We start from the raw sequence: 19,408 nt of genomic DNA, 5'->3' as shown, positions 1-19,408 counted from the left end.
ATTGGACATTCTGTGAGACATGCACTTTTGCTGAGTAACGACTGTATAACAGAAACGGACACTTTCCACTAGTAACCAAATAGAAAGGAAACAGCAACCAAAATAAAAGCATCTCAGAGGCTCCACCCTGCCATGAAAGAGGAACGTTAATTGTTTGGGGAAGATGTGATGTCACAGGCCAAGAATACCCAGAATCCTCTGTTGGTTGTGAGAACCAAAACAAGTATAGAAGGAAATGGCATGGGGGAGTGTCAGGACCTAATACTGTGTCACCCTTCAACTATCTATCAGAGGTTTGTTGCTTTGGCCTCTAAATTCCTTTTCCTAAGCAGGGCAGTACTTTTCTGTCCTAAGATAACTATCAAACAAAGAATAACATCTACCTCACCCAATGGTAAATGGAGTATTGGCCATTTTTTCTTACTAAGGTCAAAGTGAAAAACTGAGTATGTCCCTTTGTGTTTCACCTCGGCTACACACCAGTTCACTTCACCCACTACTTCCCACCTCACACCTTTTGCTCCTCAGAAGATCATTTTCTAACTGTACCTCTTCTTCACACCATTCCTCCAGTCTAGTACTCTTTCCCACCACAAATCTGCCAATTTTACTTCTCTCCATCTTTACAGCCCTCCTAAAATCCCACTTCCTTAAGGAAGCTTTCCCCAAATAATTTACACCTTTAGTCTTGTCATCTCGATAGCCTCCCTCAACACTTACATATATCTGTCTATTTTTATTTGGATTTTCATTTGTAGATTCATTCACTTATTCTGCTACTTGATCCTGATATTCTTGAACTACTTCCTGTTATATGCTCTAAGCACACTATTTGGAAATGCATTTTGTTTCTATCTCCCCCATTAGATTATGAGGTCCTTAAGGGCAGGGAATTTGTATCTTGCTTTTGTGCTCAGGAGTAGCACAAAGTAATATTACTACTACTCTGAGAAGCATCATGGACTAATAGATAGATCACCAGCCTGGGAGGCAGAAGGACCTCTATTCTAATCCCAGCTCCGCCACTTGTCTGCTGTGTGACCTTGGGAAAGCCAAGTCACTTTTCTGGGCCTTGGTTACTTTGTAAAATGGGGATTAAGATTGTGAGCTCTATGTGGGACAAAGACAGTGTCCAACCTGATTAGCTTGTAGCTACCCCAGTGCTTAGTGCAGCCAGCCTCTTGGCTGCAAGCTGTATCTGGGAGAACCCAATCACAAGGTCAGATATTCACTTCTGCCTGTGACGAAACCCCCAGCTTCCATTCAACCCAGGTTGATCCCAACTTTCCTGTTTGCCTAGCCCTTTTTGGTTTGAGTGCAAAGAGAACAGGGATTTTAAGGCTAGAACTGACAGTAGAACTGAGGTTAGAACTGACTGGTATACTAGACTATAAGCTCTTTGTCAGAAGGAAACATGTCTACCAGCTTCACCAGGTGCTTACTACAGTGCTCTGAACGCAGTATTGCCAATAAATACTAATGATTGATCAATTTATTGGACTGAACATCTGTTTTGTCTTATGCAGTCAGAGCCATTGTGTTAGAAAATTAGATAATAATAATAATCCCAGCTCTGCCACTTGTCAGCTGTGTGACTGTGGGCAAGTCACTTAACTTCTCTGTGCCTCAGTTACCTCATCTGTCAAATGGGGATTAACTGTGAGCCTCATGTGGGACAACCTGATTACCCTGTATCTACCCCACCACTTAGAACAGTGCTCTGCACATAGTAAGTGCTTAACAAATACCAACATTATTAATAATAATTACGGTATTTGTTAAGCATTTACTATGTGTCAGTCAGTGTACTAAGTACTGGGGGGCTAAAAGCAAATAGGGTTGGATGCAGTCCCTGTCCTATGTGGGGCTCACAGTCTCGATCCCAGTTTTTACAGATGAGGTAACTGAGGCCCAGAGAAGTGAAGTGACTTATCCAAAGTCACACAGCAAACAAGTGGCAGCACTGGGATTAGAACCCATGACCTTCTGCCTCCTAGGCCCGTGCGCTATCCACTAGGTCATGCTGCTTCTGCTAGGCCCTGCTGCTTCTGCCTACTAAGGTCGTGGGGTCTAATCCTGGCTCTGCCACTAGTCAGCTGTGTGACTTTGGGCAAGTCACTTCACTTCTCTGTGCCTCAGTTACCTCATCTGTAAAATGGGAATGAAGACTGTGAGCCCCATGTGGGACAACCTGATTACCTTGTACCTACCCCAGCACTTAGAATGGTGCTCTGCATATAGTAAGTGCTTAACAAATACCATTATTATTATTGAGAAGCAGCATGGCTCAGTGGAAAGAGCATGGGTTTGGGAGTCAGAAGTCATGGGTTCAAATACCGGATCAGCCGCTTGTCAGCTGTGTGACTTTGGGAAAGTCACTTCACTTCTCTGTGCCTCAGTTACCTTATCAGTGAAATGGGAATTTAGACTGTGAGGCCCACATGGGACAACCTGACCACTTTGTATCTTCCCCAGTGCTTAGAGCAGTGCTTTGCACAAAGTAAGCGCTTAACAAATGTCATTATTACAGATGAGGGACATAGGCACAGAGAAGTGAAGTGGCTTGCCCAAGATTACACAGCAGACAAGTGGCAGAGTAGGGATTAGAACCCAGGTCCTTCTGACTCCCAAGTCCGTGGTCTATCTCCTAAGCATTGCCACTTCCGAGTTATCTTTTCGGATAAAGTTTACAGTTGGGAAAAAAAAAAGGATGTTTCTCCCCACAAGAACATGGCCCTGTTACAGTCTCAATTAAGGCAAGTTGAGGTATTGATGTTTAGGGATGTGATTTTAATTTGATTCATTCATAGTGCTGAAAACACCTACCATCCCAAACAGGGGTAGATTTAGGAGAGTGGGGGTGAGTAGGAGAGGGTGTAGTCTATAGAATGTCAGGAAGCCTGAAGGGATGAATTTTGGGAAATATCCAAGTCTGGAAGCTCTCCAGCAAATGGAGAAGGATTTTACAAAGCACTGGATGGGAAGCATGGCCTCCTTAGCTGCTCTGAGGCTCTTAATTTAACACACAAGCCTGCAGCTGTTGTGTAACCTCAGCTTCTAACCCAGCTGATCTTCATCCTGAGGAGATGCCACTGAGTTTTTAAGAATCCACCCCCTCCTGAAAATGAAGGACTCACAGCAGACAGGGTGGGGTCCTAGTTGCCAACACTTCTGGTGACAGAATGCCAAGCCTTCAGTTGTGCCAGGCCAAGCATGTTAAGCATGTGGCTCTGGTGGACTTCTCTTGGCCCACGCAAGACAGCTGGCTCCACTGCAAGGAAGTGGGAGGAGAGGCCTGCCTTGCCAACTGCCTCTTCCCTGCTCTTGCTTCCAGGTTGGTGTTGTTCTGGAATTTACTTTTGTTATTACAGGTTTATTTCTGCTTTCTTGGCTTCTCTTGCTGTGTGTATATAATAGTAATGTTGGTATTTGTTAAGTGCTTACTATGTGCAGAGCACTGTTCTAAGCACTGGGGTAGATACAGGGTCATCAGGTTGTCCTATGTGAGGCTCACAGTCTTCATCCCCATTTTACAGATGAAGAAACTGAAGCACAGAGAAATTAAGTGGTTTGCCCACAGTCACACAGCTGACAAATGGCAGAGAACCCTAACTTCTTCTGGGTGTGTGATTATTTTGGTCTGTGTTTCTTCCAATAGGCTGTAAGTTCTTTCAAGGCTTGGAATAATAATGGTATTTGCTAAATGCCATGTATTGTACTAAATGCTGGGATAGATACAAGGTAATCAGTTCCCACGTGGGGCTCAGAGTCTTATAGGGAGAGCAGGTATGATAATTGTGGTATTTGCTAAGCATTTACTATGTGTCGGGCATTTTGCTAAGTGTTGGGGTGGTTACAAGCAAATGGGGTGGGTCTCAGTCCTTATCCCCCAGATGGGGCTCACAATCCTAATTCTCATTTTACAGTTGAGGTAACTTAAGCACACAGAGAAGTGAAGTGACTTGCTCAGGTTTGCGTAAGAGACAAGTGGTATAGTCTGGATTAGAATTTAGGTCCTCCTGACTCCCAGACTTGAGCTTTATCTACTAGGCCTTGATTTTTGCACTTGAGGAACTGTCACCAAGAAGTTAACTGATTTGTCCCAGGGCACCCAACAGGCACATGGATCTGCAATTAGAACCCAGGCATGTGCTCTTTCCACTAGACCACATAGCTTCATAAGGGTAGGCTATTGTATGTTCCTAAGTTCTTTATATAGTGTATAACAAGCTGATGATGGGGGACAGCAGCGGGGAAAGCAGAAGTTCCTAATGGCCATACATATTTCCTTTGTTCACTTCCTTTGCAAGCCAAGTTTATTTAGTTAATTACTAAGCAGTCTCATTCTCACCAAGTGAACCACTTACTGGGGTAGTGGCTGAGGGGAGGGGATTTATTGGAGGTGTGAGGGCAAGAGTTCAGGGATGGGGGAGAGAACATAGTGTGGTGATTTACACCAAAGGCAGCTTTAATGTCATGGAAGGGGAAGCACTCATTCCCTAAATACATGTCCTTATAACCATGACTGAAAGTACACCAGTCTTCAAATTATTTCAGAACTCATAATCAACCCTTTGACTAATTCAGTGGTTGAAAATCCTCATTTCTGTCAGGGTTAAGATTAAAGGTTAGGATCAGGGTTAAACTTGGGGCTAAGGATACATTGAGTGTTAAGTTTTAGGGTCAGAGGTGAGGCCAGTATTCTGAGTGGAAGATTTAAGGAGTCAGATGTTGGGGATTGGTTTGGTCAATGGGGATTACTAGTAGTAGTGTTTAAGTCCTTATTGGGTGTGAGAATATATGGGTGGGAATTAGACATGATTCTAGCCCCTTGGTGGTGGGGTATGTCTCAATATTAAAAGTAAAAAGGGGGAGAAGAGACTGGCTACAGATACATAAGGAGATATGTACCAAGACACAAAGACAAAAACAAAGATCAGTAGGGCACTGTGGCTAGAGGAGCTGACTTCCGGCTCCTAGCAGCTGAGTCCAAAGTCACCGTTCACTATCCAGTGTCTTCTTCCCTACTGCTTTCAAACATGCCCATGTCTCCTTTATCCTAAAAAAACTCCTCCCTTGATCCCACTGCTCCCTCCAGTTATAACCCCATCTCCATGCTACCCTTCCTCTCCAAACTCCTTGAGGGAGTTGTCCACACCCAGTGTCTCAATTTCCTTGCCTTGACCTTCTCTAATCTGGTTTCTGTCCCCTTTGCTCCATAGAAGCCACCCTCTCAAATGCAACAAATGATCTCCATCTTGCCAAATCCAATGGCTTCTAGGCCATCACATAGCAGACAAGAACTCTACATACAGTAACCACTCAGAAAATACCACTGACTGTTGTAGTGGCTTCTAGGCTGGGGTGAGTGTTAATAATGGCACTAGTTCTCAGGGCAAGATGTGCCTGTTCTCAATTTTCGTCTAAATCTAGTGGTGTTTCAGTAATCAATGAGGTGTTCCTTTTGCCAGAAATCCTGAGAGTTGCTTAAAACAGCCCTGGAATCATTAGAGAAGCAGCATGACCTAATGAATAGAACAGGGGCCTGGGTGTCAGGTCATGAGTTCTAATTCCTGCTCTGCCACATGTCTGCTGTGACCTTGAGCAAGTCACTTCACTTCTCTGTGCCTCAGTTACCTCATCTGTAAAATGGGGGAAAGACTGTGAGCCCCATATAAACCATGTAAGACAGGGAATGTATTTAACACGATTGTATCCACCTCAGTGCTTAGTACAGTGCTTGGCACATAGTAAGCACTTAACAAATGTCATTATTATGTTTCCTGCTTTTCCCTGGGGCCAGTAATAATAATGTTGGTGTTTGTTAAGCGCTTACTATGTGCAGAGCACTGTTCTAAGCTCAGGGGTAGATACAGGATAATCGGTTGTCCCATGTGAGGCTCACAGTTAATCCTCATTTTACAGATGAGGTAACTGAGGCACAGAGAAGTTAAGTGACTTGCCCACAGTCACACAGCTGCCAAGTGGCAGAGCTGGGATTTGAACCCATGACCTCTGACTCCCAAGCCCAGGCTCTTTCCACTGAGCCACGCTGCTAGTAATATTCAGCACACATAGTAAAGAATATGCGTTACATCCATTTGATAGGTGATAACCTACATTAATTGGGCTTTGTATAAAAGTGTGAACTGTACCCCTGTTTTCAGTTTTACCTCTTAGAATATGTCAGGATTTGAGAAATGGCATGGCCTAATGGATAGAGCATGGACCTGGGTTCTAATCTCAGCTCTGCCACTTGTCTGTTTTGTGATATTGGGCAAGTCACTTCTTCTCTGTTCCTCATTTACCTCTTCTGTAAAATGGGGATTAAGACTTGTGAGCCCCACGTGGGAGAGGGACTATGTCCAGTTCAATTAGCTTAGTACAGTGCTTGGCACAACTCCCTTTCTCTCCCCAAAGCATTTGTGTATATTTGTATATAGTATTTATTACTCCATGTATAGATCTATGATTCTATTGATCTATTTTGATGGTATTGATGCCTGAATACTAGTATTGTTGTCTCCCCTTAAACTGTGAGCTCCTTGTTGGGCAGGGATTGTCTCTATCAGTTGCCGAATTGTACATTCCAAGCGCTTAGTACAGTGCTCTGCCCACAGTAAAGCCCAATAAATACGATTGAATGAATGAAAGTACTTAAATATTATTATTATTAAAAATGGTCTCTAAATGAATCAAACCAGTTTGGATTTCCTCCGGCCAGGAGGGTAAGATTGCAAAAAGAGGCCACTATCTTGCTTGCTCCCTGCCTAGATCCCTCAGGGCCTCTCAAGCTAATGCATCTCTTTGATCTTGACAAGTGCTTGGAAAATCAGCGTAACAAAGGGTTGAACACACCATAATACTTTTGTCACCATGATTGTGTAGGGAAATTTGCTAGAAGGACAGACATTCTGTTTTCTTTCCCCTGGTAAATATTTCCCTTACTATCTATCTGTTCATTATCTCAGTGTTCTACAGATCAACCAGGAAATAGATTCTTTCTCCACTTGTCCCTAGCACACGTGTGCAGAACATTCTCCTGATGAGTCTCCTACATCAGTCTGCGGTTTGCCCTCCTTTGACCTTTATCATTGTTTACTGCCGTTATGCGTCAGCAAGGCCGGTCAGTAACATTTCAGAAAACCCTTTCTGAAAGTTTCCTTAAGGAGTGTCAGATGTTGTTTTCCATATCAGAAGTTCAGTCTATCATAATGAAAAACTTCCTCCTCTGACAGATTGGATTGGCCTGGCTTCATTGGTAACCCAGTAAAAAACGATTGCCAACATCATGACCATCATCAAAGAGTAGTACTAGAGACCTTTTCATTTACACATACAAATTTCACTGTCAGTGATGGTCTTGGCCATAATGAAGAACATTCATATATGCTAGAGTCCAAAAGTCACAATCCCATTCACTTTCCCCAAATCCCCTGACACTAAATCTTCACCTAGCCTTAGTACTAAGAAGACATGATCCTTGCCCTCTGGGGGCTTATATAATAAGGGTACAGATTTTTTTTAATGAATAATAATTAGCCCAATTCTCTAGTCATGCATTTCTCCCAGGATGTGGTAATGGACTTTGTTAGCCCAAAGGAGTTATCTGTTCCTCTTTCACTGATAAACATCAGCAAAAGGAAATATCAGGTTTTGGAATTGATTGTACAGAAAATGTTTAGGCCAAACTAGCTGAAAGTGTTGACTTTAATCAAGATGTAAAGTATTTTTGAAAACTGCATTTCTTCTCCTGACTGGTATGCTTTGCCAAGAGGGTTCTGCAGAGGCCAGACAGTACGCAGTGCAGCAGCACCTCAAAAGAGGATCTGTCCCTGGGGTGAAGGAAGAAGTGGGACTTGGTGGAGGGAGAGGGCATATATGTCAGTATTCCATCTTCTGGCCTTCACAGAGTGCCAGTTAACCAGTGGGAGCTCAGCCCAAGTGGGCCACAACACCAATAGAGGCCCAGAACTGGGGTCTAAAATGGGGCCAGATCAGAGGTGGGGAAAGATGGAAGGGTAGACAGAGAAAGAAGGGAAGGGGAAGAAAAGGGAGAGGGTTTTAATCTTTTGCCATTCCCCTACCCTGCCATCTGCTACTGCCCCTGCCACCACTGAAGCAGCAGCACCTGTGGCTGCTTGAGGCGGGACAAGACAAATATGCCAGAGTCACCACATGCCCTGGCTCCACTATCCAGGGGAAGGCTCCCTCTGCAATCATTGTAGTCCACCATGGAGGCAAACTCCCATCATGTATAGTCCTAGGGATAGGCTGGTACAGCTGCTGAAAAGGAGGAAGAGGAGGAGCAGGATGTGTGCTGCCTTAAGCTTTTTTGGATGATGGGATAAATCCCCAAATAGGGTTGGTATCAGGATATGCCTCATCATTTTAGGCTAGGCATAGATGTGGCACATCAGCCATGATAAATGACAAAACTGTAATGGAATTCTATGGCAAAACAATCTTACTACAGATTGAAAGTGTTAGAATTTATGACTCCATGACTTTTAGTTCTTTAACTCACAGCAGGAAAGACACAAAACATATGTGGCCTTTAGGAATCCAAATTTAATCAAACCTTTCTTTGCCTGATTCTTGGTCTTCTCTTTAAGGCTGTGAACTGCTTACAGTGAACCTTTGTTTATGAAGAACTGAAGTGAACATGCCTCAGTTGATAGTGGTAAGTGGTTTAGTAATATAGTAATATCTTGAGTTTTATTTTCCAAAGCACTTTGGGAACTGTGGTATTTAAGTACTTGCTATATGCTAAGCATTGAGATAGGTATAATGCAATCAGATCAGACACAGGCCCTGTCTCACATAAGGCTTATATTATAATACAAGGGTGAAGGACAGTATGAATTTAATCCCAATTTTATAGATGGGGAAATTGAGGCACAGAGAAGTTAAGTGACATGCTTAAAGTCACACAACAGGCAAGTCACAAGCCAGGATTAGAATCCAGGTTTCCTGACTCCCAATCCCATAACCTTTTCACTAGACCACTCTGACATATTTTGTCCTGACAGCATCCCTGATGATACCTGGCAGCTAGGGCTATGCTTCACTTTCAGAGAGTTGGAGATATTTTGATTTACTTTGTAGTACTATATAACTTTTTAAAAATCTATTTCTACCATGCTTCATAGTTCGGGGGGCATCTCTGTCCTTCCCCTTCTCCAGCAGGATCTTTTCTCAGCTGCTATCTTTTTAATTTCCCTTTTTCAGGACCCACAAGAGAGATATAGTTGTCTTCTCTAGAACGGAGTAGCTCAGAGTAATTAAAATTGTGTAATTCTAGCTTGGCAGTAGATGCCACAAAATCCTTGGAGAGATAACCGTGTCAGTACATGATGCAGAGTAGCACTGCGTACCCAGACGCACAAGTTCTTTTAATAAATAATACCCCTTTTGGTTGTTCCTGGACTTTCTCACTTGCCTGGATCTAACAAGTCAATTGTGAGGGTGGGGCCTGGAGATGCAAGGGAAAGCTACAGCCAGTGCCAAAAGGCTGATGCTCTAGGTTTACAAATGCCCATGGGGTGTAGAGTAGAGACTATATAAGTAATATTAGCCTGAAAGATTTTCTCTAATAAAAACAATTACAGCATTTACTAAGCTCATACTACATGCTAAGCACTGGGTAGCTGCAAGGTTATGAGTTCAGGTACAGTCACTGTCCCATATGGGGCTTCCCAATCTATCTTAATCTCATTTTAAGCTTGTGGGCAGGGAATGTCTGCTTATTGTTGTATTGTACTCTTCCAAGCACCTAGTATAGTGCTCTGCACACAGTAAGTGCTCAGTAAATATGACTGATTGAATTTTACAGAGTCCCAGTAAAGCAAAAGTGCCTTGCCCGTCGCACAACTGGGGTCTCTTTACCCCTACCTTGTTCTATTATTTTAATTATTATCACTGTTATATTAAGCACTGGTCTGTGTACTGGATAGATACAAATTAATTAGGCCAGACAGTCATGTATTCATTCAACCAATTGTATTTATTGAATACTTTGTGCAGAGCACTGTATTAAGCGCTTGGAAATACAATTTGGCAACAGATAGACAATCCCTATCCAACAACAGGGTCACAGTCTAGAAGGGGGAGAAAGACAAAACAAAAGAAGTAGACAGGCATCAATACAATCAAAATAGATAAATAGAATCATAGATATATACACATCATTAATAAAGTAAAATATCTACAAATATACACAAGTGCTGTAGGGAGGGGAAGGGGGTAGAGCAGAGGAAGGGAGTAAGGGCAGTCCCTCTACTACATGGGGTTCACTGGTCTGAGTAGAAGGGACAACAGGTACAGAATGTCATTTTTATAGATGATGAAATTGAGGCACAGAAATGAAGTGATTTGTCCAAGATCATCCAGCAGGCAAATGGTGGAGCTGGGATTAGAACCCAGGTGCTCTGACTCCCAGGCCCGGTTCTTTTTCCATTAAGCCAGGCTGCTCCTTCTCCTCAAGCTGTTCTCTTTCCCCTAGACCAAGGATGCTGAGTTTGCCTAGAGGGCAAGCTGTTTCCCTTTAACTTTTTAAGTCGTTTTAGGAATCACAAACTTCACACCTGGATGGGGCTTCATATTGGGAGCTTCCCTGAGGTGGCATAACAATGGAACTAATGGTGCAGGGGAGCCTATTTGGGCTTTGGGTGGAAAAATGCTGATGTGTTCTTCCTGTGGCCTCTCTGGAGTGTGGTGTAATCGAGATTAAGCCAGGAGAATCACACTTTTTGGGGGTTCTACCTGTCATCTAGCAGGTGCAAGGCAGGGTATAGACTATAAGCTTGATGTGCACAGGGAATGTGTCTGTTGTATTGTACTCTCCCAAGCGCTTAGTACAGTGCTCTGCACACAGTAAATGCTCAATAAGTATGAATGAATGAATATATTAAGGGCTCTGGTTTTGGCTGGAATGACTGGAATCCAAGCTACAATTGTGGTGCTTCACTGACTCCATTGTCTCCTGGTTCTCCTCTTATCTCTCTGGCCGTTCATTCTCAGCCTCCTTTGCAGGCGCTTCCTCCCCTCCCCATCCCCTAACTGTAGGGGTTCCTCAAGGGTCAGTTCTTGGTCCCCTTCTGTTCTCCATCTATAATCACTCCCTTGGTGAACTCATTCGCTCCCATGGTTTCAACTATCATCTCTACGCAGTTGACACCCAAATGTACATCTCCTCCCCTGTTCTCTCTCCCTCCCCTTCCTTTCCAAAATCCTAGAACGAGTCATCTACACTCGCTGTTTAGAATTCCTTAACTCCCATTCTCTCCTGGACCCCCTCCAATCTGGCTTCCATCCCCTCCACTCTACCAAGACTGCTCTAGCTAAGGTAACCCATGACCTCCTTCTTGCCAAATCCAATGGCTCCTACTCTATTCTAATCCTCCTTGACCTCTCAACTGCCTTTGACACTGTCGACCATCCCCTTCTCCTCCACACCTTATCTCACCTTGGCTTCATGGACTCTGTCCTCTCCTGGTTCTCCTTTTATGTCTCTGGCCGGTCATTCTCGGTCTCCTTCGCAGGTGCCTCCTCCCCCTCCCATCCTTTAACTGTTGGAGTTCCTCAAGGGTCAGTTCTTGGCCCTCTTCTGTTCTCCATTTACACTCACTCCCTTGGTGAACTCATCCGCTCTCATGTCTTCGACTACCATCTCTACGCAGATGACACGCAGATCTACATTTCTGCCCCTGTCCTCTCCCCCTCCCTTCAGGCTCGTATCTCCTCCTGCCTCCAGGACGTCTCCACCTGGATGTCTGCCCGCCACCTAAAACTCAACATGAGCAAAACTGAGCTCCTCATCTTCCCTCCCAAGCCCGGTCCTCTCCCAGACTTCCCTATCACCGTGGATGGCACAACCATCCTTCCCGTCTCTCAGGCCCGCAACCTCGGTGTCATCTTTGACTCGTCTCTCTCGTTCACCCCACACATCTGATCCGTCACCAAGACCTGCCGGTCTCACCTTTACAATATCGCCAAGATCCGCCCTTTCCTCTCCACCCAAACGGCTACCTTACTGCTACAGGCTCTCGTAATATCCCAGCTAGACTACTGTGTCAGCCTTCTCTCTGATCTCCCTTCCTCCTCTCGCCCCGCTCCAGTCTATTTTTCACTCCGCTGCCCGGCTCATCTTCCTGCAGAAATGCTCTGGGCATGTCACTCCCCTTCTTAAAAACCTGCAGTGGTTGCCTATTAACCTCCGCTCAAAACAAAAACTCCTCACTCTAGGCTTCAAGGCTCTCCATCACCTTGCCCCTTCCTACCTCTCCTCCCTTCTCTCTTTCTACTCCCCACCCCGCACGCTCCGCTCCTCCGCCGCCCACCTCCTCACCATCCCTCGGTCTCGCCTATCCTGCTGTCGACCCCTGGGCCACATCCTCCCGTGGTCCTGGAATGCCCTCCCTCTTCACCTCAGACAATCTAATTCTCTTCCCCTCTTCAAATCTCTACTTAAAGCTCACCTCCTCCAAGAGGCCTTCCGAGACTGAGCTCCCCCCTTTTTCCTTCTGCTCCCTCTACCCCCCCTTCATCTCTCCGCAGCTAAACCCTCTTCTCCCCACTTTCCCTCTCCTCCTCCCCCTCTCCCGTCCCACCCCCTTAGCACTGTACTCATCTGCTCATCTGTATATATCTTCATCACCCTATTTATTTTGTTTAATGAGATGTACATCACCCTGATTCTATTTATTTGCCATTGTTTTTATGAGATGTTCTTCCCCTCGACTCTATTTATTGCCATTGTTCTTGTCTGCCTGTCTCCCCCGATTAGACTTTAAGCCCGTCAAAGGGCAGGGACCATCTCTATCTGTTGCCAATTTGTACATTCCAAGCACTTAGTACAGTGCTCTGCACACAGTAAGCACTCAAGGAATACTAATGAATGAATGAATGAATATCCTGACTACATTACTCCATCAGCCTCCTTTCTGATCTCCCATCTTCCTCTCTCTCCCTGCTTCAGTCTATCCTTCACTCTGCTGCTCAGATTACCTTTCTAAAGAAACACTCTGGGCATGTCACTCCCCTCCTCAAAAATCTCCAGGGGTTGCCCATCAACCTTCACATGAAGCAAAAACTCCTTACTATTGGCTTCAAAGCTCTTCATCATCTTGCCCCCTCTTACCTCACCTCCCTTCTCTCCTTCTCCAGCCAAGCCCGCACACTCCGCTCCTCTGTGACTAACCTCTTCCCTGTGCTTCCTTCACACCTGTCCCGCCGTCAACCTCTGGCCCACATCCTACCCCTGGCCTGGAATGCCCTCTCTCCTCACATCTGCCAAACTAGCTCTCTTCCCCTCTTCAAAGCCCCACTGAGAGCTTATCTCCTCCAGGAGGCCTTCCCAGACTGAGCTCCCCTTTCCTCTGCTTCTCCTCACCTCCCCATTGCCCTTACTCCCTTCCTCTGCTCTACCCCCTTCCCTGCCCCACAGCACTTGTGTATGTTTGTACATATTTATTACTCTATTTTATTAATGATTTTTGTTTGTACATATTTATTACTCTATTTTATTAATTTATTAATTACTTTCCAAGCATTTAGTACAGTGCTCTGCACACAGTAAGCACTCTATAAATACAATTGAATGAATTGAATGAATGGTGCTGACATCAGCAAGTGGCACCAGCTTCTCCGGGCTGGTGAAAGTACTTTCTGGTGCCACTGGGAAAACTTCAAGCTGCTATACTGGAAACTTCCATCAGCCCAGGAGGCCAGCCTAGGCTCAGTCAGGTAGCTCCAGGGACTATTGCCTGTCCATCCCTGGCTGCTGCCATTGGGTGAGCTCAGGAAGCAGCGGTGGTGGGAAGACAAATGAGACTACTCTTTACTCCCAAAACATGGTTCAAGGGACCTGAGGGACAGGGTTGGGACAACACTGATTGTAGCAATCCGTGGGTAGAGGTGGTGAGTTCATGTAGATGTCTGTCTAGACCCTGCCCATATGCCCGCGCCAGAACTTGTCTCTGCGCCTGTGATTGTTAGGCCATCCTGAACACCCAACATGGCCACAAGTGTGATGTCACATGATCTGCTGGGCAAGCAGCAGAATGCAATGGTGTGTTAGCCACCATTTTCATTCATTCAGTCGTATTTATTGAGTGCTTACTATGTACAGAGCAGTGTACTAAGTACTTGGAGAGTACAATTTGGCAACAGAGACAATCCCTACCCAACAATGGGCTCACAGTCTAGATGGGAGAGATGCAGATTTTCTGTGATCCTAGTTATTTCTCTGGGGATACCCAAAGCCCCTCACTTACTCCAGAGCTTATGCATTCCTGAGAAGTGTGGCCAAGTGGAAAGAGCAAAGGCTTGGAAGTTAGAGGATCTCTTTTTTTTTAAATTAAGGTATTGAATAATAATGTTGGTATTTGTTAAGTGCTTACTATGTGCAGAGCACTGTTCTAGGGCTGGGGGATACAGGATAATCAGCTTGTCCCACATGAGGCTCACAGTCTTAATTACCATTTTACAGATGAGGGAACTGAGGCACAGAGAAGTTAAGTGACTTGCCCACAGTCACACAGCTGACAAATGGCAGAGCTGGAATTCGAACCCATGACCTCTGACTCCCAAGCCCGGGCTCTTTCATCTGAGCCAATGCTGCTTCTCATAAAGCCTTTATTGTGTGCCAGTTGCTATGGTAGAAACAAGATAATTAGGTTGGACACCGTCCTTCTCCCACACAGGCTCAGTCTTAATCCCCATTTTACAGATGAGGTAACTGAGGCACAGAGAAGTGAAGTGACTTGCCGAAGGTTACGCAGCAGACAAGTGGCAGAACCAGAATTAGAACCCTACTCCTGACTACCAGGACTGTGCTTTATCCACTAGATCACACACTCAGCTCCCCAGCTAGTGTGACTTGGGTAAGTCACTTCTCTGTGCCTCAGTTTCCTCATCTGTAAAATGGGGATTCACTGACTGTTCTCCCTCCTATTTAGACCATGAGTCCCTTCCCAGGTTTGTATGAACTCTGCCACCACATATTCATTCGTTGATTCAATCGTATTTGAGTGCTTACTATGTGCAGAGCAGTCTATTAAGCACTTGGGGGAATACAATATAACAGACACATTTCCTGCCCACAGTGAGCTTGCCGTCTACAGTGGGAGACAGACATCAATATAAATTAGTTATGAACATAAGTGCTGTGGGGCTGGAAATGTGTGTGTGGGGTTGAATAAAAGAAGCAAATCAGGGCACTTAGGAACAGATCATTTAAGAGAAGTAGACTCAAAGTTAAAATAGCAGTTAAAAAGCTACTGGTGTTTCACAATTTTCCTGGAGTAGTTCAAGGAAAGCAATGGTTTGTGGTTTTTTTGTTTTTTGTTTTTTTTGTGGTATTTATTAAGTACTTAGTATGCACCAGGTCCTGTACTAAATGCTGGGGTAGACACTTGTCCCATATGAGGTTCACAGTCTTTATCCCCATTTTACAGATGAAGTAACTGAGGCATAAAGTGAAGTGACCTGCCCAAGTCACAGAGCAAACAGGTGGCAGAGTCAGGATTAGAACCCAGGTCCTTGTGACTCCCAGGCTTGTTCTCTATCCACTAGGACATGGGATTCAGGCCAATAATGTGAGGGTGCTCTTTAACAGCATTTATTGATCTCTATGTACTGAACGGAAAAAAATGATGATTACTCTAGCCCTTGTATCTTGCAATACAGTGCTAAGCTTTTGAAAAAGAAATAGTTAATTCTGAGCCTTAGAAATGGAAGAGTGTGAATCACCTTGCTTTAGTACTCCCACGGGCAGCGTATGGTTTCACACAGTCCTTTTCCAAGAGACTTTTAAGAAAGTGGGGAATTGTAGAGCTAGGCCAGGCTCCAAATCAGAGCCCTCGGTTTGTGAAATTCCAGGCTTCACACATAATTTGCCCTTCTGAGCTGGTCACATGGTGTAGTTTCAAATAGACTAGGAGCAGCTAGATTAGGTGCTGCACATGGTGTAGTTTCAATAGACTAGGCATTAAGCCCCCCAAGCAGAGGGAATCCAGGTGGCTTCTGGAGGTCAACTGTATGAGGGGATTGGTTGGAACCAAGGGTTGGGGAGGGAGAGAAATTCCCATCTCCACAGGGTCCACCCCCAAAACATCCAAGTACCTTCTCAGGAAAGCGTGTTTGTCACCCTCCTCTTCCTCCTCCCTACAGCCAACTGCGTAGAGCCGTAACCCCTCTGGGCCTCATGGGACCCCCTTCTCAATCAAGAGCATGAGCAGTTCCCTCTCAGCCCCATTCTCCTCTCCTCAGCATGGGCCTCTGCCTCAGGTCCCAGGTGCACACTTGGGGCTGCTCCACTCCCCACCAAATAAACAAGGGTGTAGGGGGAGATCGGGGAGAGGGAAAAGGGAAAGGCTGTTCCCCTCTGCTGCTATCCTGGAATTGGGAGATGAGGAGTGGGGATCGGGGTAAGAGAACAACAGGCAGAATCTGGCCAGCCCCATCTTACCCATGTCAAAAAGAGAGGGCAGGAAGAGAAGGACCTGCATGTTGCTGAGTAACTCTGCCAACTGTGGTCTAGGACCTTGGGCAGCAGGAGGCAAGGAGCATGTTGGGCCTAGGAAAAAGAAGAAAAACAGAAAAGAAAGCATCTGGTATAACACTGAAAGGAGACAGGGGCCAGGCCAGCTGCAGACTGCCCTTTGGGAAACTGATGACTGTTTCTGTTTCTTACCCTCCCCAGGCTTCCCAAATAGGGACTGAATCTGGTCTGTACATCTGTGCCTGAGCTTATTTGTGTCTGTGACTTTGTACCTGGCCTGCACCTTCCGTCTTCCCCATCTCCCTGTGTCCAGATCTCTCTTTTGTCTTCTCTGTTTTGCTTTCTTTCCCTCACCTTGTTGTCTTCTCTCTGTCTCTCCATCTTTCCTGCCTTTTCAATTCTGCCCCTACCCTTGGCCCACTTTGAGCACCCGCATCTGGCTGCCTAACTCGGGAGTGAACCCTGAGTTACCTCTCAGATGTCGGAGAGAAATCCCAGAAGTGCCTCTGCTGTTGTACCTCCAGAGCTTCTTGAGATTATGGGAATGCCACTTTAGAGGTCTGCTCAGCCTAAATCTGGAGTAGCTAGCCTTGTCATGCCAAATCCAAAGGACCCCTCCAGCAGGAGAATTAGGCCCCTACAGAGAGAGAATGCTGTGAGTCCAGGACCAACTAACCAGATGGTAGAGGCCCAGTTTTGTCTTTAAATTAGAAGTAGTATGGTGTAGTGGATAGAGTATGGGCCTGGGAGTCAGAAGGTCTTGGGTTCTAATTCTGCCTCTACCATTTGGCTGCTGTGTGACCTTGGGCAAGTCACTTCACTTCCTTTATGCCACAGTTCCCTCATCTGTAAAATGGGGATGAGACTGTGAGCCCCATGTGGGACAGGGACTGTGTCCAACTTTATTTGCTTATATCCACCCCAGAGTTTTAATGCAGTGTTTGGCACAGAGATGTGCTTTATAAATGCCATCCTTTTTTTTTGTAGCCATATGACCAGTGCACTCTACAAAAGGTGAAAAGCCCTGCTGTGGTCACAGCTGTTGGGGCCTCCCTCCTTCAGAGTGATAAACCACTTGCCCTGTGTGGGGACCTGCAGAAGCCATGAAGAATGTCAGCACCTGTAGAGGCTGCTATTTATTCCAAATGATTCACAATGGTGTAATAAATTCAGGAAAATGGAAAAGGGATGAAATAGCCCAGAATCATTTCAGGAAATACACACCCAGGTAAAAATCTGAGAATCAAAAACATTCCACCTTCAGTTGAAATAACAGGTTTGTATTACAGACAGTGGGATTAACTAGTAGTACGGCCAGTAGAAAGAATGCTGGATTGGGAGTCAGAAGACCAGGGTTTTTTTTTGTTGTTTTTTTTACCAGGGTTGGCACTAGACAGCTGTGTGATCTTAGGCAAGACAATTAACATCTCTGAACTGCAATTTCCATATCTGTAAAATGGGGACAATAATACCTGATTTCACTGAGTTGTTGTGAGGATAAAATATAATTTGTGTTGAAGGATTTTGGAAGGAAAAAAGTACATTTTAAATTCACTACACTGTGGTGATTTTAAAATGGGAAAAGGACTAGGTTTAAGTCCATTTCATAATGTGGACACCACAACAAAAATGTTTCACCATCCAAACTTGCATCCATTTTTAGCTATTGACCGTTCTAATAAGCATCACTTTATACTCAGCAGGAACATATTAATTCACGAATCAATCAGTGGTACTGAGCACTTATTGTGTGCAGAGCAGGGTACTAAGCACTTGAGTTGTACAACAGAGTAATTATCTTACTACCCCCTTTGTATTCAGGGAATCAGCCTTTTATTGCCTGTCAAAGGTGACTGTGTAAAGTGATAGCTTGCTTAAGAAGGGCTGACTAGCTAAACCTAAATATTGCTTTAATGTTGTCCTTGACATTTACACTGGAATTATTTTTTCACGTTAAAATTTCCACTCCACCCCCTTCAGTTTCCTGAAGTTTCCCTTTTGAATAACACTGGTGTGGAACAAGTCACGATCATCTTTTTATCAAGATAGTGTTACCAGTTTCGAATTGTTGGTATTCATTCATTCAATAGTATTGAGTGCTTATTATGTGCAGAGCAGTGTATCAAGCGCTTGGAATGCACAGTTCGGCTACAGATAGAGACAATCCCTGTCCACTCACGGGCTCAGAGTCTAATCGGGGAAGACAGCAGAGCAAAACAGAACAAAACAAAAACAAGACAACATTATCAAGATAAATAGAATCAAGGGGATGTACACCTCATTATCAAAATAAATAGGGTAGTAATGTTGGTAGAAGCACTGTGCTATTCTCCCTACAAGTTCTCTAGTTAAGCACCAGAATCAACATTCTCTGAATGCCTTGCTCATCCTGTCATTCCCAACTCTCACATAGGTGGAACAGAACATTGAGATAGTCACTTAGATGCACGTTCTCCATTTTACCAGAAACAAGAATCATAAGTCCAGTGAGCAGCCTTAAAGATCTAAGGAGGGCCGACTAGTGGATACAGCACTGGTCTGAGACTCAGAAGGAGTTGGGTTCTAAACGCAACTCTACCAATTGTTTGCTGTGTGGCCTTGGCAAGTCACTTAACTTCTCTGTGCTTTGGTTACCTAATATGTGAAATGGGGATTAAGACCATGAGACCCATGTGGGACAGGGACTCCGTCCAACCTGATTAAGCACCCATCTACCCAGTGCTTAGAACGGTGTTTGGCACGTGGTAAATTCTTAACAAATTCCATTTAAAAAAAACAACAGCCTCCTCAGCAAGTGCTAAGAATGCGGCACAAACGGGTGAAATAGATTAGCATATGCATCGAGCAAGCTTTGTTTCCTGGAGTTGCTCGATGTGGTTCAGCCCTTATGGAAAACACTTGGAA

At 44.8% G+C, this 19,408-nt stretch overlaps 1 long non-coding RNA gene across 1 annotated transcript; it reads left to right on the top strand.

Moving 5' to 3' along the window:
• Window positions 1–3,118: 3,118 nt before the first annotated feature.
• Window positions 3,119–17,693, top strand: LOC114810025. The gene is made up of 3 exons (XR_003757768.2): window positions 3,119–3,334; window positions 8,616–8,683; window positions 17,492–17,693. It is a non-coding gene; the product is annotated as an uncharacterized LOC114810025 (long non-coding RNA).
• Window positions 17,694–19,408: the final 1,715 nt, after the last annotated feature.

Source organism: Ornithorhynchus anatinus, chromosome 3 (assembly GCF_004115215.2).
Source record: "Ornithorhynchus anatinus isolate Pmale09 chromosome 3, mOrnAna1.pri.v4, whole genome shotgun sequence".
NCBI lineage: Eukaryota > Metazoa > Chordata > Mammalia > Monotremata > Ornithorhynchidae > Ornithorhynchus > Ornithorhynchus anatinus.
Note: the sequence above shows the minus strand (reverse complement) of the source record. Positions and strands in the feature narration are given on the sequence as shown.